Source organism: Castanea sativa, chromosome 4 (genome assembly GCF_040712315.1).
Source record: "Castanea sativa cultivar Marrone di Chiusa Pesio chromosome 4, ASM4071231v1".
Classification (NCBI taxonomy): domain Eukaryota; kingdom Viridiplantae; phylum Streptophyta; class Magnoliopsida; order Fagales; family Fagaceae; genus Castanea; species Castanea sativa.
This window is the reverse complement of record NC_134016.1, coordinates 9903497-9925971: the sequence shown is the minus strand read 5'-3', so window position 1 is coordinate 9925971 and position 22475 is coordinate 9903497. Positions and strand designations below refer to the sequence as shown.

Below are 22475 nucleotides of genomic sequence, written 5' to 3'. Positions count from 1 at the left end.
CCTGTGAAACTGAGATTGAATCGGTGAAACTGAGAATCGGCAAATCGATGTAAACCCTCAGAGATACCGAGATTGAATCAGCAAGTCGATGAAACCGAGATACCGAGATTGAAACTGATTCGGTGTGAGATACTCCGAGATGAAACCGATTCAGTGTGAGATACTCTGAGATGAAACCAATTCGGTGTGAGATAGAACAGAGAGGAGAGAACGAACAAAAGGGGAAAAAACGGTAAAGGAATTATAGATCAGTGATGATGGAATTTGTGAGATGGTGGAGAGGAAATCGATGGTTGCTCATGATTCTTGAAAGGGAAGAGAACAGAGCAAAAGGGAAGAGGGGAGAAGAAATGGGTATGGGAGAGTGGAGATGGAGAAGCCAGATCATGTGGCTCAAAGTGATGTTCTAGAGAGATCTTTTAATTGGGATGAAAGAAAGCTGAATAAAATAGTAATAAAAATATATACCACATCTCTCCCTACGGTGCCATACATAGAAGGTTACTGTAGTATATCTCAAAAATTGACACATTTAGCACACCTCATGACGCCCTGTTTTTGATGCTTTGATGTGTCTAATACCAAATATTTGACATTTGACACATTTAAGATAGCTGATGAGAGTGCTCTAATAACACATAATTTTTTGGTTCTTTTGTGGTAAAATATATTTTTTTTTTTTTTTTTTTTGGCTAAAATACAATCATCATCGGGAATGTTTTATTGTTTTTGTCATGTTTTTGGGTTAGATAATTGCTATTTGGAGGCCTAAGATTTTGGAAGAGGGTCCCAACTACAAAAATAAAATTTATAATAACAATAAATAAAATAAATTGGACAGGGGGGCCAGACCCCCTTGGGCCCCACTTGGGTCCGTCCCCAACCCACCACACATATCTTGGCCAATGAGTTTCTTTGCCTAGCATCAGTCATATAATTGCAAACATCATACTAGCAAAAAAACATATGATAAATACTAAATCTTAATAAATACTTAATACAATTTATTTTATTATTTTTATATATAATAAATACTAAATCTTTCTTTTCTTTAAACAAATTTGTGTGAAATTTTAATTTGAAAATTTAGTCTATAGTCCCTAAATAATTTCTTTTGGTTTAAACTATTTCTTATTGTCAAATGTCAAAAAGTGAGCAAAAAACTAAAAAGTGAGCAAAAAAACTTGGCGAAAAACTAAATAATTTTTGAAATAAAGGAAATATTTTTCGAAAGGTACTTGATCAGTAGTCGTCAAAACTTGGCGACTCACCGTAGTCATATTCCTCATCTTCCTTGTCTTTGTCCATAGAGTTGCTTCCCCCATTTTTTTTTTTTTGCCACATTCTTTTTTTTTGGTTCAATCAATCCAGGTGGTGAGTTGCCAATCACCTTAGCATAGATCTTCAAAATTGTAGTATAAGGGCTAGATAATGTTGTCCCTGTTCATTGTCCTCTGTCCCAGCTGATCCACCATTTTTGGATTCTAAAAATATTAATTGAAAATAAGAAAGCACTAGGTTAAGCTCAAAATTTATTAAAAATGTAAAATAATAATAATAATAATAATAATAATAATAGAACAAGCTAGAAGATTCACCAGCAATAATCATGTTCATCTTCGCTTAACTACTATTGAGAAGTAATTGGATGAAGTTCAACGCAAGCTTGAGGAGGAGTTTTAGCTATTCGTGCCAAAAAAGGGGAGAAAGTCTTATTGTGAATACATCATAGACTAAGGGGGAGAGCATATGGAAAGGGGGAGCACAGTGAATACAAAGGAGGAATCTAACTAGCTAACTTACAGCCACACATCTTAGTAGTTCTAACAGCTTTATGTCATGTTTTGTGTAGTATATATGCTTATTTACATTGCTTCTTTATAAGCTTTTAGTACTTTAGTTTAAAATTATGTTCTTTTTTAGTACTTGTGTACCTTGGTTTTTATAGCCATTTTATGATGCTTTTAGTTTTCTATTGCGTCTTGCTTTGGTGTATTTAATGCATCATGTGCTTGTTGGACATGCAATTAGTTCATTGTAGTAATTTCTTAATGACTGTTCATGTTTGGTCAAGTTATGCTTTTTGTTCTTATTTCATTTTCTTTCGCCTGATCACATTATACTTGCTCTATGTACTTGCCTTGAATTCTACTTGTCTTGTACTTAATCACGTTATTTGTTGTGAGCAAATGTTTCTGGATACAAGTATATATGATGCAAGTTCTTCATAGGTTTTAGATTTAGGTATGAGTGAGTTTTGTCTCTGTTCCTAAACTCACATTTTAAGTCTAAAGTCTGTTTAGGGGTTTTGTCAAGGAATAGCCAAAGGGAAAGATTGTAAAATTGTGATTTACAACTATTTTTTCATGTTGGCTTTAATTCTGTATCAACTTTGATTGTATTTCTGTTCAATCATTTCCCTGTAATTTTTGTGGGATTAAATGTAAGGGTTGTGTGTGAAAGTTTGGTGAAGATTTGTGAAGAAGAAGATTTCATGACTAGCTTGCGACTGGCTTGTGAGTGCCAAACCATAAAAGGCCACATGAGAAGCACATGCTGGAATCAGAAGAGTATCATACCAAGTTGGATTTTGCGAGTCACTTCGCGATTCAGGCCAAGTTGCAAGTGACTCGCGAAACTCACTACTTGGAGCTTTTTAAGGTGTGTTTATCTCATACCTTTACCAACCATATATAAGCCCTCATTCCCAACAAAATTGTAAGGAGATTTTCTTGAAACTTTTGAGAGAGAAAACCCTAACTACACACTTGAGAGTTAGAGATTGTTTACCCATAATCATCTACACCATTTCCCTAAAGTTTTCCTCTACTCCTACCTCTCCATCTACACATCCTTGAGGGGTTCTTAGCCCAAACACTTACCTCACCCAATCTAAGTGTTGAGAGAATTTTTGGTACACATGGGAAGCATTTGATTAGCATATGCAATTTGGAGCTAGTTGCGAGATCCAAATAACTAGTAAAGACATGGCTCTATAAAACTCGTTGGTAGCTAGAGCTTGGAGGGTTCAAGTACATTGGGTAGATTAGGCTTGAAGGATCTTTTTGATATTCATATACTCCAACTTTATTCACTAGTGGATTGATTTCAGCTCGGAGGCCCGTGGAGAGGTTATTCACCAAGTATTTCAGTTTCCTTTTTTATAACACGTCTCGATATTATCTCGTATTTGCATCTGTCTTTCCCTACTCTTTAAGCTTTATATTTGTTGTTGCTTTCTTGTGGTTATGACTTAGAGAGTAGTTTCGGTTACTGCGTATCTTTTACTTTTGTTCCGCACTCAGATAAGTTAAAGTAAAAGCAATCAAGCCGTATCTTTAAAATTTGGGGTCTAAATAAGTTATAGTGTTTTACACTATTTGAGCTTTCAAGAGCATTGGTAGATTGCTATTTTTAGCACTACAAACTACAAAATTAGAGTTGCATTGGTGGAGCTAAATCCATAATTTTTTGCTTCTCAGCTACAGTGCACTGCCATCTTTAGCTATGCACTATAGCTCAAATATTAAAAAAAAAAATCATTTTATTTGTGTTGACACTTGTCAAATTATTTAAATAATTTTTTTTCTTTTCTTTTCTCTTATTTTTCTCTTCCTTTGAGGTAATTTGCAAGCTAGCATTAGTGAGGGAAAAAATATAATAAGTTGACATGCGTTACAAATAATATTGCAAATTAGCATCTCAAGTTTTAAAGGCTCGATTTCCATCTAAATATTGAGGTTCAAAGACTCGAGTTCCACTTGCTGATGTGGAAGTTTAATGCCACATGGATCTCGAGTCTTGTAGACTCGAATTCTAAAAAGCAAAACTGAGTCTTTAAGACTCAATTTACGTCAGGCTAAATTTTATAAACGCAGGTCACTGCCTCTAACACTCCTCAGTCCTCACTACACACTCACCCAAAACACTCCTCATTGCCTCCTCACTGCCTCCTCACACTCCTCACTGCCTCACTCACCCATAACTCCCACACTTCTCACACCACATTGCCTCTGATCTCACACCACATTGCCTATCGCTGTCACTGCTCCTCCCTCTCAACAAATTTACATCTTAGGTAACGGTTTGGATTTTATTATCATTGCAGTTGGGTATTATTTGTTGTTGGGTGTGGGTTAAAGACTTTGACTATTTATTTGGTAGATACTTAACTTAGTTAAGATATCAAGATATTGTGAATATATACAACTTTGTTTTGTTAGTGTAAATATTTTGACTATTTATTTCCATGGTTTTTGTTAGCAAAATTTATTCATCATTTTTAGGCTCTTATCAAGAATGTGTTTTTATCATGATCTTACAAGGATTTTGGCTTTTGGCTTCTTCTTTTTTGTATTGGGTACGAAATGGGTAATGAAATTCATGCCATTTGAATGAATTGTAATGAAATGGGTATGTAATTCATGCCCTTTGAATGTGTAATGAAATGGCTTTTTTGTATTGGGTATGAAATAGGTATGTAAATGTTATGAGTATGTAAGTAGATAAAATGTTGTATACTTTTACAAGGACTTTGGCCTTTTTTTTCTTTTTTTTGTATTGCGTATGAAATTGGTAGTCTTAGCATGATCGAAAAAGGATTTGGGTATGAAATGGGTAGTCTTATCAGAACTAATTTGAAGACATTTTTTTATCTAACGTATGAATGTGTAATGAAATTCATACCCTTTGAATGAATTGGAATTTATACTTTGAGTAGAGAAAATGTTGTATACTTTAACTAGATAAAATGTTTTATAACTAACATAGTACACTTGACTCTAACAGTTTCATAATGACTAAAATTGATATAATCCTATACCATGGTGGGCTGCTTAACAATGCCAATGCAAACAAGGGATTGTCATTTGAAAGGCCAATTATAAAGTTCTATTATACTCAAATTGATCGTAGATTGAAGACCCTTGATGAATTGAAGATAATAGTTATGGAAGAATTTTGTGTGAATCCTGCTATGCATAACATACAAATTACTCATCGTTCTCCACATGAAGTCTTTAAGCACTGGATTAATTACAAGTATATGGCAATAAAAGCAGACATACATGTAAAGATCATGTTCGACAAGACGGAGAGAATAACCCAAGTAAGTGCTATTGAGTTGTACATAAAGTTGGAGCTGCATGTAGAAGTTGGTGTCAAGGAAATCTAACAAATAACTACAAATTTACAGGTTACAGCTCCAGATGTTCAATGTGAGTATTTTACACATGTTGAGGATGAGTATTTTACACATGTTGAGGATTATGATAATGATGATGATGATGATGATGATGATGATGATGATGATGACAATGACGATGACAATGACAATGACGATGACGATGATGAAGACGAAGACGAAGACTATGTTGATGAGACTGTCATTAATGGTGAAGATTTTATCGATAGAGATGAGTATGAAGAGAGGATTGAATGAGGGGACTTTGAGAGAGACATTGATGACGATAAAATTGAACCCAATGTTCATGACGATGAGATATTTGACCGTGGTGAAATTGACGCAGACAATGTTATTAGTGTCCAAAACATTACAAACACAACCCTGCCTACGCACCTCCTGCCTTGTCATTCTCTACAAATACTTGGGCAAATATGGTTAATCCTTTAAATATTGAGATACCATATGTCTACTTAGAAAGAGGGGATGAATTTTAGCAAAGGGTTGACTTTTGCCAATAAAGTGGAGGTGAAGCACGCATTAACAATTTATGTCTTCAAGGAAAAAAAACATTTTGTGATTAGTAGGTTGACGAAGGACAAACTTTGTGCGAAATTCGTGGATGAGTCATGCAAGTGATATGTCACGGCATTCATGAAGCCCAAACTCCACGGACTATGGATGGTCACCGTGTATGTTAGTCCTCACACGTGTATACCGATTGGGTTGCAAAATGATGGTAGAATGATCGATTCTAATTTTATTGCATCAGACATCCTTAAAAAGTTAGGTAAGTATCACACTACCCCAATTAAGCATCTCGGATATATGATGGAGTCGAAATATGATGGCCATAAGTCTTCTTACTATAAGGTATGGGATGCGAAACAAAAGGCGATTGAGAAGATATTTGGGAATTAGGAAGTCTTAACAAAAGTTGCAAAAGTTGTTACTAGCATATGTTGATTAGGATTCGGACACCCAGGTGTTCTATCATACCATACCCACCAATGTAGATGACACAAGATTTTTGCATTATGTGTTTTGGTCTTTCCGTCCATGCATTGATGGATTCAAATATTGCAAGCCAATTATCAGTATTGATGGGACCCATTTGCATGTTAAATATCAAGGAAAGTTATTGATTGCAAAGGCAACCGATGCAAACAACAAGGTATTCCCTCTCGCCTTTGCCGTTGTGGATTGTGAGTCAGGGTCCAGTTGGGGGTGGTTTTTAGAATGCCATAGAGATATGATAGGGGATGTGACACCTGAAAAAGGCATTTGTATAATTTTTGGCCGACATATTGGTATCAAAAATGACATTGCAGCCTAGCCTAGGGATGAAAATGGAAAAACATGGGTATTTCACAAATATTGTCTTCGACATGTCGCTAGCAACTTCAACACTCATTTTCAAGACTCGATTCTAAAGTCATTGTCGTTGAAAGTAGGATATGCTATTCAGACAGTTAAATTTGATAACATAGTGGTGTCCATTAAGCAGGTGGAAATTAAGGCTATTAGGAACAATGTGAAGGTGAAGGGGAAGAACAGCAGGGCAAAACCCTATAAGCCATACACATACCTAATGAGGGAGTCTGTGGATATGTGGACTCAGTTGCATGATGGTGGAAGACGTTACGGGGCAATGACAACCAATATATCAGAGTACTTCAATGGTGTACTGAAAGGTGCATAAGGCCTTCCTATTGCCACAATGGTTGAGTTCACTTAGTCCAAACTTGTTGCATATTTCCATGACCGGCACAAAGAAATTGCTTATGATTTGTTACAGGGTAAAAGATAGAGTACATATGTCATGTCCACGTATTTGAAAAATAGGCATAAATCTGAGAAACACTATGTCAAGTCATCAAACAATGAACGTACAATATATCAAGTAGTTACTTCACACAACATCTATAGCACTGGAGGGGGAAACCACAGTTATGAAGTTTGGTTACTGGAAAGAACATGTAGTTATGGGAAATGGCAAAACATTAAGATCCCATGTTCACATGCAATTAAAGTATGTGATGTGCTAGGCATTGATTCGACCACACATGTTCACCCATGTTATAATTTGGAGTATGTCATTAACACTTATTCTTATTCACATGCATTTGCGGTTCCCAAGTCAGAGTCATTGTGGAAGGATGCTATTGGGCCAAAGTGGTTGCCTAATCCAGAATTGCTGCGGGCCAAAGGTCAACCTATGAAATTAAGAATAAGAAATGAGATGGATGGAGTCAAGAATAAGGATCGAGAACTCGGAAGGCGGAGAGAGGATGCAAATTTGATAGAGAGTCAACCCAAGCAGACATGTGGCCTGTGTCATGCTTCCGGGCATAACCGCAAAAAATGTTCGAAGTCCCGTGACACTTCCACAAGCGGTCATGTTCCAAACTAGGTAGGTGATACATGGCAAAAAGTTCTAGATCTGTTAAATAATTGTAATTTATTCTATGTTTACCTAATGTTTACTATCTTGTCTCCTAATGTGATTATTCTACGTTTTCAGGCATGCTTCCATGTACGACGTTTTTGTTGTACGTTGTAGTACTACTAACCACCGATCTTATCAAAATTGACTACGTTGTATCGGCATGATTAATTTTTTGGCTTTTGCTGAATGTAGTTGTAATCTAATTATTTTTTATCCAATGTACCTTTTTCAAGTTTGTAATTTTAGTATGATTAGAACTGCAAATTAAGCCTGGTTGGACATGTTTAGAATGTTGATATATTGAGAATGCATTTTGATGTAATTTAAGTGCATTTACATTGTAATGCAACTATGTTTATGTAGGCTAAAAACAATTTCTTTAGTTTAATGCCTATTGAGAATACCTTTTGATGTAATTTAAGTACATTTACATTCTCAATTTCTATAGTTTGTGTTTCTCTGCCTCTCATCTCTGTTTCTGGCTAACCTGCTATAAGTGTGTTTTTGTTTTGTCTCTGGTGTTGCCTGCATTTAAAAAAAAAATTCCCAGTGTTAATCGAGTCTATGAAACTCAATTATCAATGGTACTCGAGTTTTATAAACTCGAGTTCCACTGAGTGTTAAAAAAAAATTTTAAAAAAAACAATGCATAACTCTCTGTCTGAAAACCCGATTTAGCAGAACTCGAGTACTATATGTATCTCAAGTCGCTAAAACTCAATTTGTAGAACTTGAGTTCCACTGAGTTTTTTTTTTTTTTTTGAAAAGCCACAAGATATTTCAAAATAATTTGTCATCAATGAACAACTGATGCAAGTTGTGAGCATTACAGCCCCATATCCAGCATAATTTGGACCCCGAGATCAGTCTCAGAAAAAACATCTTTAGTTACAACACACACAAAAGCAAGTAATCAAAGATAAACATTATAAGAGCATCCACATCAGTCCATTTATAGTCTTCTAAAATAGAAAAAAGTAGAATTTTTACACATTTTGAACCAAAAAACACCCGCATCAATCCGTTTAAAAATGTGTTAAGTCTTCTAAATTTTTCAATGAGCTACAGTACCCGTGTAAATTTACACAGGTACTGTAGCATGTGTATTTAATTTTTTAATAGTTTTTTCTCTCTCATCTCTGCTCTCACTCTCACTCTCACTTGACTCTCTCCTTGTCTCTGCTCTCACTCTCACTCTCACCTGACTCTCTCCTTGTCTCTGCTCTCACCTCACTCCCCCTTTTCCTCATTTGCTCTCACTCTCACCACTGCCACCGGTCAAACCATGCCTCCACTGCCGCCGGTCAAGTCCATCACACTTGCTGCCATGAGCAAAGATGCTTCATCATACCCTCCAATCAAGCCGTCCAACTTCGATCTAATTGTCTCTCACCCTCTTTCGTTTTCTCCATCAGATCAGAACAGCGAACCAATCTCTCGCTGCCACTACCACCGATTGCCACCACCACTGATCGCTAATCTCTCCACCGATCTAATTGCTTTCCTTTATTTTTGGTTGTTTGATCAGTGGGTTTCGGGTTGAATGGGGTTGATTTGGCTTTCGTTTGGGTTGAATGGGGTTTTGGGTATGTGGGTTGATATGGTCGGGTTAGTTGATGTTTGGCTGGATGGGTTGATGATGGTGAAGGTTGGTTGCTTGGTGATGGCGGTTGGTCTGTGAGAGAGAAATAGGCAGTGAGTGAGAGGGATGTGAATAAAATAATAAAAAATAGTAAAAGAATGAATATTTTATTGAATAAATGTGTAGAATAGATAAACTGATATGAATATTTTATAAAAGTGAACTTGTAAAATAAAAAAAGTAGATTTTTTCGTGTAAAATAGACAGAAAATTTAAACGGACTGATGTGGATGCTCTAAAAAGTCAAGTGCTTTAAAAAATTGGAAATTGTGAAGAGAGAATCCAATTTTATTTCATAGCCCATGTTACATGCTAGGGCTGGAAACCCACTCAGTAGCACACGTACCACTAAGAATTAATAATTAAACAAAAGAGAGTACGATTCAGCCTAGCATATATATCACATTTCACTGACTGATGGGCAAGAAAGTATGTAAATTCTACAGTTTAATCAATTTCCCATACTGATTTGTAGCCCAACAGAGCAGCTAGCTAGATATGTTTAAATCTATACACCAATCTACTGTGCCAAAATATGAATTCAAACACCCAACTCATAGATGAACAAGTAAATTGTGTATTACTTTGTTTGAGAATTGAATTTTACTTCAATGAAAATAGTGCTACTACCTTTCCAAGGGCCAGGGCCAAAAGTTATGTTGGTCTTCAAGAGATGACAGTAAACATGTTGCAGAAGCTTTCATCTTGAGCCATGTGGTCAATTTTTAAGGATTGGAGGTCTGGTCCTTGGAGGAGTTGGGTCATGCTTGTAGGCCTAAGGGATGAAGGGAATAGGTGGTAACTGCTTAACTGTGACTGCTCCAAGAACCCTCAGCTTCTTTCTTGATGCATTTAACCCCAACTTCATTTGTGTCTCTATTTTTTAGAGCCAACAACTGCAGCATTACAATAAAAGCAATTAAATCAAGACGAAGCAATAGTAAGTCCGAATGAGAATACTTAATTAACATCTTGTTCTAAATCAAACATATAAAATACTTAATTGCAACTAGGGCTACTTGAAAGGTACCATTGTGATTAATATAATTTTTGTTCCTAAGTTGCACAGTTCTGACATTGACACTTCAGAATAGTGATGATCAACTAATAATCAAGAAATAGTATTTTTTTTTTAAAAAGAAATCGTTCACTTTTAGAAGTCATAATGGTAGATCAAGAACCAGGCAATAAAATTAAGGTGTTCTCCTTGATAAACGATGCTCCAAAATTCTATCTACCTAGACTTCTTCAACTTCATACAAGGAGGAGCAAGTTTTCTATAAAAAGCTCGAGCTTTGTCTTCATGTATCCTTGTCTCAACTTCTCCATTCTCTGCTTTTAGATATAAGGAATTGTAGCTGTCACTCAGATTAAATAGTGAAAGGGAAAGAAAAGAACAAACAAAAGTACCAGAATTGAAGTGTAGCTTGTCCCAACAACATTCAAATAGATGGTCCCAATGCAGATAGTGACTACAATGTAAATTGCAAGCCTAAGCCAGTAATATCCAGAGTCCCTTGACATGTTGACGAATGAACGCTTGGTTAAGGTAAAGGCTTGCATCAAGAAACTTGCCTGACTAACTCCTGAATCCAGAACAGTTCCTCTCTGTATCACGGGCAAAAAATTCCAGCTCTCAATATAGCATTCCAATATCACTACAATGTTTACCACAAATGTCCATAAAAAATCATTTTAATTGATTTATTTCAAATCCTATCTTGTATTTCCACTTATCCATTTTAACATATTTATTTCAATTATACACATTTTATAAGCAAATTAGCTTCTTAATAACCCAAAATTCAGCACCATAAAGCAGAATTAGTCGTCAATCTTCTAAAATTTTCTTTTAAAATTAATTGGTATATTTTACAATCATACAATACTCCTACTGCACTTCCCATTCATCAACCATGCTCTTAACCTATAATTCATCATAATCTCTCCATCTTTATGAACAATTGATCCAATATATCAAAAGCACACACTCTTTGGTATCTCTTGATCATCAAGTCTTACAATCACTTCTTCTTTGTTTCTACTTTTATTAAACTAACATTCCATGTACTTAGTTTTAGTCCTACTTAGCTGAAGACCTCTCCAATTTCTAACTTAACATTAATTCTAGGTATAGTTTCATCCACTAAAACTATATCATTTGCTAAAAGCATATAGCAAAGGACTTCACCTTGAACCAATCTAGTAAGATCATCCCTAACCAATTCAAAGAGATAGGCTTGAATGCTGATACTTGATGCAGCTAACAACAAATTAGAGAGGGAGAGAGAGCCTGAGAGATTAAACGGTTCAGTTATTTAATTATCAAAAAAAAAGTTTCATTTATTTTGTGTCAATGGTTAAAAGCCAATATTCATTAAGAAAATCCTAAAGTTACCTCCCATATAATTGCTGATTGATCTTTTGATGATGAAGCGATATATTTCCAATTATGTGAAAATTCCAAAAACCAAACTTCATCTGTATGTGCTTGCAGTACCTGTTAAATTCAACAAGCAAATTTTTCAAATTGACCCACCCAAGTAATTGGTGAGGAACTCATAACAGAAAATGTGCAGTGCATTTCAGGCACGCAAGACAAAATTACAAATAGATTGCATAGGCAGCTTAAATTCAACAAGTCATATAAGATGATACTGATAAGTGTAACAATCACAGTGATGATGGCTGCAATGGCAATGCCCAGGTAGTGATGATTTACAATGGGATTATGATTAACAACCTAACAAAGGAAATTAAAATTGACACAAACATGCAAGATAAGGGGATAATATGATTTTATCAAGATAACGGTATCCAAAACTGAAATTGATAATTATATTAGTATGCTAAAGAAAATTTGAAAACAACTAAAATCAAGGATGTTCAGTATTCCAAATATGAGCACAACTAAAAACTAAGGACATTCAGTCTCAAAAAGGTTACTGTAAGCATGTTGAAGGTCTCTCAAAATAAACTAAGGACCTTTATTTACAGCAACCTATTTGAGAGACTGCAGCTGACATTTCAAGTTTCATTAAAAAAGAAAAAATAAATAAAGAATGTCATTGCTTACTAAATAATATTAAATTATTCAATTTTTTTGACAAGAATTTGCAAAATAGCATAAATTATACTTGTGTAATTTCATCAGACTCCCATACATGTTCCAGTATCATGGATCATCATACCAAGGGCATAATTCCCATATGAGTCCTCACTTGTAGACTAACCAATTTTGCATTTTTTTAAGCCTCGTGTAATGTTTGGACGGCGGAGGAGGCTGCGGGGCATCATCCTCAGGCTCATCATCGTGTTGCAAAGACATTAGATGCATATAATCAATTTTCGGTGTAATGGTAAGAATAATTTCAACTGCAAAATATATCATTACATTATAATTAATGTTATCATACTATAGAGCTGTCTTTGTGTCCTACTCTGTGTCCACCTATCCCATAAGTGGGTGCTCTTCTAGCGCGTTGCGATCTACCTCGTGGGGGTGAGGGCAGATAGGGAGGATGCTCATCCAGTACATCAGTATCTGGCTATTGAGTGTCAATCCCAACTAGAGGTCCTAAGGGTCGGCTTAGGATGAGGTAGGAGTGGTTGTGTGAGTGATGTCCGTAGCGGGTGGGTCATGCAGTTCTGTATAAAGGCTAGGAGTGGGGACCATTGTCATGGGTTCAATACGGGGTGGGCCTATGGGCAAGGTGGGTGCATTGGAGCTAGTGGATGGGTATGAGGGTGTCACGGGGTTCATAGGAGGGGTCAAATTGAATTCAATACCAAGGTCAAAACTGGGCTACGAAGGTGGGGTGGGTGGAGGGACCTCGAGCTAAGGAGATTCGTGCGGGATGGGTAAAGGGATCTCGGGACTAGTTACGACCCAAGGGGTTGCAGCACGCCGACCACGGCCCCTAATTATGGGTGTTGCGCTTGTGCTTGGGCTTGCAGTAACACGCGGACCATGGCTCCTAATTACAGGTGTTGCGTTTGTGCTTGGGCTTGCAATAGCTACTGATTCAGCCTCACGACCATTGTTTGCCTAACCATTTGCTACAGCAACACGGCCAAGCTCATCCACAGCCTTTAGGACATCCACGACGTGCATGTGTCCTGGGTTGCCTACAGGAAGCAGCTTCAACAGTGCTAAGTGGCTTTCAGTCTGAACGGAAAAAGTACCATTAGAAATTTATATATTAGTACTTATTAATTGATAATATTGCCAATATTCCAAATCCAAAGAAAGAAATCAATTGATTCCACGTTCATACATCTAGTGATCTACTACACTCTTTACAACATGAAAAAATAAAAATAAAAAAGCAAAAACAGGCAATAAAATCTAATTAGAACACATTATCATTATATCTAATTTAGCAATGTTGCGGTAGACATACTTTTGAGTGATCAGGCGGTACCAGCGATAATATGCATGATCACAAGGCATATCACCAATCTAAGGAGGTGCATGATGGACTCGTTGTCGAGTATCCCATTCTTGGATAGGTGCATGATGGACTTGTTGTCGAGTATCCCATTCTTTGATATACTCTACGTGTACCTCCCTCCAATTTTTGTCCACCTTCCCACGTAAGTCTATTGCACGCAGTCTTGCATTGGTGTCAACACGAGCAGGCTCCGCCTGCGCCAACCCAAACTGTCGAAGGACACGGTCCGAGTGGTGTCTCTACTATGCAAAAACACACAAGTGGCACAATTGCCCTCCACATAGCCCTCCCTGCAACGCAGAAGGCAGGTTGGTGACCTAAGTCTACCTCATATGGCTACCAAATAACCTATAGTAGACAAAAAACATTTATGATTGGGAATTTTCTATGTGCAGGTAATTTATAATTGTTGATTATTATTACAATAAATGTCATGTTGGAAATTGTTCTGGGTATTTGTTGAGATTGGGTTTTGGTTGTTATAACACGGTTGTGAATTCTCTGAGTGCACAGACGTTGTTTGGTGAATTGAGTGATTGAGATGTCATATCGTGGAATTCTATGATAAGTGGGTATGCATTGAATGGTCTTGCAAATAGAGGAATTGAGATTTTTAAAGAGATGCTATGATTGAGTGTTGACGTAGATTTGGCAACAATATTGAATGTTCTTGTGGCTTGTGCAAGTATTGGAACTCTGTTTTTTCGGTAGAGCAGTTCATGCTTTTGCAATAAAAGTTTGTTTTGACAGAGAAGTCATGGTCAACAATACATTGCTGGACATGTATTCGAAGTGTGGTGATTTGGATGCCGCAACTCGAGTTTTTGAGAGGATGGGCAAAAGAAGTGTAGTGTCGTGGACTTCAATAATGGCAGGTTTTGTCCTAGAAGGTTTATCTGATGGGGCAATAAGATTATTCAGTGAAATGGAAAGGAAAGGTATTAGCCCTGATCTTTTTACTATCACAAGCGTCCTTCATGCTTGTGCTTGTCATGGCTCTTTGGAGAGTGGCAAGATGTACACTAAAGGAAAATAAAATGGACTCTAGTTTGTTTTTCTCTAATGCTCTCATGGATATGCATGCAAAATGTGGAAGCATAGAGACTAAGAAATTCATTCTCAACTCTAGTCGGATCTCGTTGAACATTTATGACAATTGCAAGGCGAGTCGTAAGAACTTGAGTGTGTAAGTTATTGATGTGAGTTTTTATTGTAATTTAATATGAGTTATGTATGTGAGTAAACTATGAATTACATTGTTGCAACTATAATATGTGTTCAATTTTATATGTTTTTTTTATATAGTTTCTCCACTTCATAGTTTACATATATGATTCATGTAAATGGTTGTTGACGGGTTGATAGTTTACTCCAAGATTGCTTCCTAACGATTGAGAAATTGGTTGACTCAAAAAAGAAAATAATTGTATACATATATTATTTGGGATTAAAAAAATATTATTTTTACACTAGAGGATTATTTGTTATTTTGTGGCAATTGCGGTTGCGGTGGCGGTAACGGTGGCAGTTGCAGTAATTGTTGTTTATTATAGTGGATATATTATTTTATTGTAGGAGATATATTATTTTATTGTATTGTTTATATTATTTTATTACGTTGAATGCTAAAATAAAACCACTGATATTGAGTGTTTTATAAAATAATATGGTAAAATATATAAAGTAATTTTTTTGTAGTGCCAAATTGCTAAATTTATAACTCCACCAATGTAGATGCTTAAGATTAGCATTGGGGGTGTTAAATTGCTAAAATGTTATTTTTAGCACCACAAACTACAAAAACTATGCTACATTGGTGGAGCTAAAGCTAAATATTTTGGCAACAAAGCTACAAGACTGCAATCTTTTGCAGTTTACTGTAACTCTAAAGCTATAAAAATAATAATATTTTATTCTATTCTCTCCTCTTTTCTTAAAATATATTTTCTCAATCCTCTTTTTCTCTTCCTTTTTTCTCTTCTTTTTCTCCACACCTCCATTTCTCCGCTTCTCTCTTTTAGCTTCCTTGTTTCTCAATTTTTTTTACTCCACTCTCTTCTTCATGGGCTGTGGCTTTTGTGGGTTGGTTTGTTGCTAGTGGGTCGCTTGTTGCAGGAAGTGGTGGTGGTGGGCGTTCCGTCGTTGGTGGCGGTAGGGCTGTCCACGAGTCTAGTTGGCCTGGGTTTGGGCCCAACCTGCACTTGACCTGATTGGGTCGAGTCACTAAAAATTTGACCCGCAACCAACCGAAATATAGGTTGAACCCGTCGGGTCGAATCATCGGGTGGGACGGATCGGATTCAACGATTTAGCGAGTTGGACAACTTATTGGCCCTTTTTATTGGATTTAATTTTTTTTGGCCTTTTTGGCCGAAATTATTGGGCTTTTTAAGGAATTAATAGTTTTTTATTCTTGATATATCAAATTGAGCCTGTTTTTAACTCAATTTCTTTTAAAATGGGCCTTCAACTCTACTTGAATTTGTCCAAAACTCCAAATTCATACTTCCAGATATTGAGTATGAATTCCCAAAACAATTCATATTGAGTATTGACATTTGAGAACAAAAAAAATACAAAGTAAAACCTAGGTACCTGTTAAACATCAATAGCTTGTAAAACCTAAGCATTAATCAAACAAATAAAAACACAATACCATTTTGTTACCACCTATTAATCATCCACACATTATAACAAAAATTTTCCAAACTGCCTAAGCCTTATGACCTGGGCAGTACCATTTTGTTTCCACATTCATTAATTTGTCAATTTAAACACATCTACCAACCATTCCACACATAAAATAAATATCCAGAATCACACAGAAGCAAGCATTACTAAAAATACATCATCTTCATAATTCCATGTGTATGTGTGTGTATATATATATAAAGCCATAGAAGCAGCAGAGAAGGCAGTTACTACACAAGGCAGTAAACTACCAAAACAGTAGGCAATATTCCTAGTAGTATATATAATTAGTTACAATTATGAAATACTATAAGTATTTCCAAAAAATAGCTTTCCTAAAGCTTTACTACTCTATTATCTATAGTTAACAAGTCCATAACTTATAGAAAGGAAAGCCTACACAGATGCTAAGTTTTCCTTCCTATAAGGAAGACAAGAGTTCATGTATAATTAGAAAAGCTACACATCTGTCCCAAAAAAATGCCTCCAATACCAAAATGAGACCTTCATTCCTCCTATAATACAAGGGGAAAAAATATTTATCAATAATATATAAAGACAAAGAACAAAAGCTACAAAATAACCAAAAGGGAAGTGACAAATATGAACAAAAATTATAAGGACAGAAACATACCCAATCAGTGATCATTCATCAATACTAATTGTGGTACGAGTACCACCTTTGCTTGAGCAGGAACTAGAACTTGCTACTGTTGCTGCTTGATTTAAAACTAGAATAGAAAAAATTGAGATAATAGATTAAATTTTGCTCAAGTATATGACACATTTAATAACACTTAATAGACAAGAAAGTTTGTAAGTTAAACATATTACCTAATTCATGAAATTCATCATCCAAGGCCTCCATCTCATCCTTTGACTTGCGAAAAGAAATTGGGACATGGGCTTGCAGCCAGTTTTGAGCACAAACAAGGTTTTGAACCATGAGAGGGGAGACTGAACTTCGAAATGGATAAGTACGCGCCCTCCGGTACTAAATGCCAATTCAAAAGCATACTAAATGCCAATTCAAAAGCAATTGTAGAAACAGGTACAACCAGTACATCCCTAGCCATTTTGAACAGCACTTGGTACCTATCTGAATTGGCTTTCCACCACCCCAAAATCTCAAATTTCACATCCCTTCTACTCTCACAATTTTCAACCAAATATTTTTCAATCTCATTGCTACACCCTATAGACTTCTCAGCCTCTAAAAACTGCTCATATCGTGAATTAACCATCGCACATGGATCACTACAACCAATTGTATCACCTTCCATGTGTGTCCTCTCATTCTCATTTGGTACTACCACATTTGGTGAATCAACCCTAGAGTAATCATCATACAACCTATCCATGATCTTCCTCACTAAATCAATCATCTCATCAGCTACTTCATCCCCATAAATTTCAGAAAAAGAAAACTTCAAAAACCTCATTTTCTTCCTTGGATCAAGTACCTCAGCCACATACAAAAGCTAATTAATTTTATCTCATTTCCCCTTTCCCCCAGTACTTTTCAAACTTAACTTCCATTTTAGTTGCCATGTTTTTCAAGAGATGATTTTTAGATTTAATTAAATGAGCAATATTCTCTTGAATCACAAACATCTCATCAAAGAAGGTATTTGAAGTCACATACAAAGAACCGGAGAACTTTTTTATTGCATTGTAAAAAAATTTCAAGAAACCCACAAACATCCTAAAATTTTGAAAATCAACCCCACAAGGAGATCCCAAACCACCACTATTTTCCTTGTTCAAAAAGTATAAACAATAGCTATCATCCTCAAAGTCCATTCTTAGGAACACTTTCTCAAATTTTTCAGCAGTATCTAACATGAGATAAGTAGAATTCCACCTAGTAGGTACATCAAGACTTAGTAAACACTTGGACTCAATACCTAATCTCTCCATAAAACTCGTAAAAGTTTGATTTCTATTTGGTGAGGACTTCACATACCTCATCGCTTCACGCACCCTTGCAATGGACGCATCAATTTCTTTCAAACCATCTCCCACAATCAAATTTAGGATATGTGCACAACACCTCATCTGCAGAAACTCATGTTCTAAAACAGTCTCCTTCCAAACAGTCCCCTTCCAAATCATAATAAGGAAGAATAAAAAAGAGAGAGACGGATGTAATCCAAATCATAATTAATGAAGGTGTGTATATAGATATATTTATTAAATTTACACCCAACCCGTATGTTTAATTTTTTTTAGTATCTAATAAAAATACCCACTATTATCAATGAAGATAAATATAAAAAGAAATAAGAAGTAAAGTTTCAAAATTGAAACTTGCAATGGACAGAAGACAAGAAAATTTATGTTTTTTTTTTTCAAAGGCCCCACCTACACCCACGTTGAATGTCTTCAAATGGAGAAATTATAAGGTTCTCATGATTAGGAACGGACCTACAATTTGGGACCCACTAGCCCAAAGAAAAAAAAAATTAATGATTATGTGTTTTTTTAATTTCTAGAGTTGTGTCACACTCTTCCAAAAACTTAGACTCCCTCTCTTTTAATTAGACTAGCCCAACTAGCACAACTACCCAACTCAAAAACTTAACAAAAACAAAATTTTAAAATAAAAAATAAAAAATTCCAGTACGTGATTAAGTGTTATAGAAATATGTGTCAGAAGTATTATTGTTGTTTAAACATTGAAAACTATTATTTAAACAACAATGCCAAACAACCCCTAGAGCACCAAATACCAAAAACACCATTATTACTTGTACAAGATATTTCAAGTGCTATATTAAAGTAACAAAAGTAAGTTTTGGTTTGTGAAAATAATTAATTTTTTTGAAACAGTTGATGCTCTTAAGAAACAGTATCATTTTGTATTTTTGTGTCTTTGTTGGTAAATGATTGCATCTTAATATATTAAGAAACAATGACTTTGTGTTTTGATCTTGGCTAATAGTTTGTTAGGACTATATGGATACCTATTTGGATTTTTTTTTTTTTCTTATACTTCACCTCCCTGGCTTGAAATTTTAAGTCCGCCCCTGCTCATGGTGAGCCACATCCTTTGAACACCATTCCACTAAAAGATTCCCATCTATTTAAAATTGTTGAATCAAAAAAATAATTTAATAAAAACTGACTACTTACTTAGCAATTTTAAACAGAAAAGTCTTTCAGTAGGATAATAGACAAATGACGAGGTTCACCCCAAGTTACGTATAATTTCAAAGCAGAAGAAGTTGTTGAGGGAAATTAACCCTACAAGACCGCAACTCTGATCTTTACCTGTTCTTTGTTTTCTCACTCATACGTTTTCACCTTTCCTTATCTTTTCCTTTCATTTCTTCTTTTCTCCTTCGACTTCTCTTTCCTCTGATTCAGCCCATGATAGGCGCTGTCCAAGTCAGCTGTATCTCTCCACACCTTTGTTAACTATGGTTCATACTTTTTGTTGACTCCACTGGAATTAACTAAAATTAATTTTCACACCTGTGTTTGTTTGTTTCTTGATTCCTCTTTGTATAGAGAAAGTTATAGCTTTGTTTTTTTCACTATAAATGGTTTATTTTTTCTTCCCTATACATAAGACTGTAATACAATTAAAAAAAATGTTATTATAAAGTAATATATTTCTATTTAAATTGATAAAGAGACATAATAATTACATATATAGATAAAACAATCCACCCAGCCAAAATAAATGAAAAACTTACTGAAAAAAAAAAAAAAAAAAACAATTCAGTATAAACTGCATAACATAAATATCCATATTCTTTTACCTTTTTTCCTAGTCCCCCAATTCCAACATATGATCGGCCGGTGCGTAGATCGGCATCTATAAACTCTCTCGGACTCATTTTCATTCTTCGCCTGGGATTTATCTTATTTCTGACCCACATTCTTTTAGTTCAAATAGTTTAACGATCTAACCAATTTGAGAAGAAAAAAAAAATCATCTCAAAACCATTAACTACACAAATCTACCATTTACATTAGGTATTAACCCAACATTAGAAGCAAAGAAATTAAATGAGAGGACTAAGGAGGACTAACCTGAGCGAGATTCGGCTGATGAGAACAAGAGAGACAAGGGATGGTGATAGCTCTGCTTGTTTGATACTGTCTTAATAAATAGAAGAGAAAGATCAGAAGAAATGAGACTGGGAGTAAATAAGATGAGGGGTGAGTACATAAAAAAAGCAGAGTTCTCCCAACCCAACCTACTAAAACTTTATGTTCTACCACAACATAGGCATTACAGTAGCAATAATTCCTTAAGAGAAAAGTTCACAGCTCAACTTAAAGAAATCATGATAGATAATAACTCCTATACTAGAACTACTAAGAATAAGCTCAGATCTTTGAACTACAAACCCAAGGATATGTCAAGCATTGAGACGCTGAAACCAACCCCTTATACTACATCTTTGTTTTACATAATTCAGATTTTAAGACGTACACTAAAAATCTCCAAAGGGACTACGTACCCATAGTCTGATTTCAGAACAAAGACAAGACTTTTTGTTTTTCCTTCCCCTTTAAACCCATGACACAGCAAGACACAAAAATAATACCGTGACCCCAATAACGCCAAACACCCACCAACGATGGCATCCACCGACCCAACCTCACAAATCTAGGCCGCCGGCCCTCGACCATTGACACACCCACACTTCACTGGGTTTCGTACCCATTATCAAAATATCAAAACGTTCCACAATAAATCAACGAGAAACATGAAATGAAGCTAAACGAAAAAAGAAATGGGAGGAAGTTACCTGTTTATAGTTTACGGTGAGGGACGAGGTGGACTTTTAATGGCGAAAACTGACGTTGATGGCACAGTCCGCGACTCAAAAGCGATGGCAAGAAATCCAATGTGGGGGCATTTGTGGCGGTTACCAGTGAGTCTGGGCAAGGTGATTGTCAAAACCCTAGACAATTTGCCCGTTTGGATCCCCGTTTTGCCTGTTGCGTTTGCATTTTTTTTTTTTTTTTTTAAGACCAGCGCTTGGTGTACTGTTTATGGGACATGAACAGTGCATCAGGCATATAAACAGTAAAAAAAGAGTGAACAGTATATTTTTTTGACACATTAAAAAATTATTTTGTTATAGTATTTTTAGTTTTTAATTTTCAATTTTCAACAATAAGTTCTATCCAAACGGACTCGACTAAAAATCTGAAACGGAAGAGTGGAAGTGAGAGAGAGAGGCTCATATTATACTTTCTCTCACGTGAGTGGGTGTCAGGAGTCAGGATACACCACCACACGTAATAAAAGTAACTTCAAAACCCAAAAGTAAAATGTGTGTAGGAGGAAAATTGGAAAGCCAAGTTAAAAGTCAGGACTAGCAGCCAAGCACAGTGATAGACGGACAGTGTAGTGTCGCTGATGCTGAGAAATGAGAACAGAAAATACAGATGTCGTGCCTGAGAGAGAGAGATTCAATTTGCATTTGATTTGGTTTTGTATTAAAAATTAAAATTATTTTTATATAAAAAAAAAGTTTAAAATTATTTTACTATTTAATTTATTTTTGCTATTATTTATAAATTTTATTATTTTTTAATATTATTTATGAGTCTTATTATATTCTTTTAATTAATTTTTACTTTTATCTACATTATTTTTCAATTTCAACAAAATAATTGATATCCAAACAAAATAAGAGATAGTAAAATGGACAAATAAGATGTAAATTATGTGATAAAGATGGCTTGTTGGAAAGATTTAAAAAAAAAGTAAAATGTGTGATGGACGAAAACTTGGGAATACAAAACTCAAAAGGAACAATGTGTAATATTTGAGAGCATATATTAATTTATCTATATTTGAAAATATTTTCTCGAAAATTATAAAAATATTGACTGCTTTTTCAATTCCTATTTATATGTTAGACTAAACAAAAATATATATATATATATATATATATATTTGTAATAAAAAATTCGGATCTATTAGAACTAACATGTGCTCTTAAGATATATATTGGTTAACTATTTTAAGAAATTTTTTATAAAAAACCAAAAAATAATTAACTCTTTTAGCAGCTTTTCGATTTTCCA

The 22475-nt window shown here is 35.3% G+C and overlaps 1 long non-coding RNA gene across 1 annotated transcript; it reads right to left on the bottom strand.

Moving 5' to 3' along the window:
- Positions 1–16561: 16561 nt before the first annotated feature.
- LOC142630898 (uncharacterized) lies at positions 16562–21343 on the bottom strand. The gene is made up of 6 exons (XR_012843466.1): positions 21185–21343; positions 20460–20529; positions 20186–20331; positions 17253–18521; positions 17053–17149; positions 16562–16933 (listed from the first exon to the last, which is right to left on the bottom strand). It is a non-coding gene; the product is annotated as an uncharacterized LOC142630898 (long non-coding RNA).
- Between the last annotated feature and the right edge of the window lie 1132 nt (positions 21344–22475).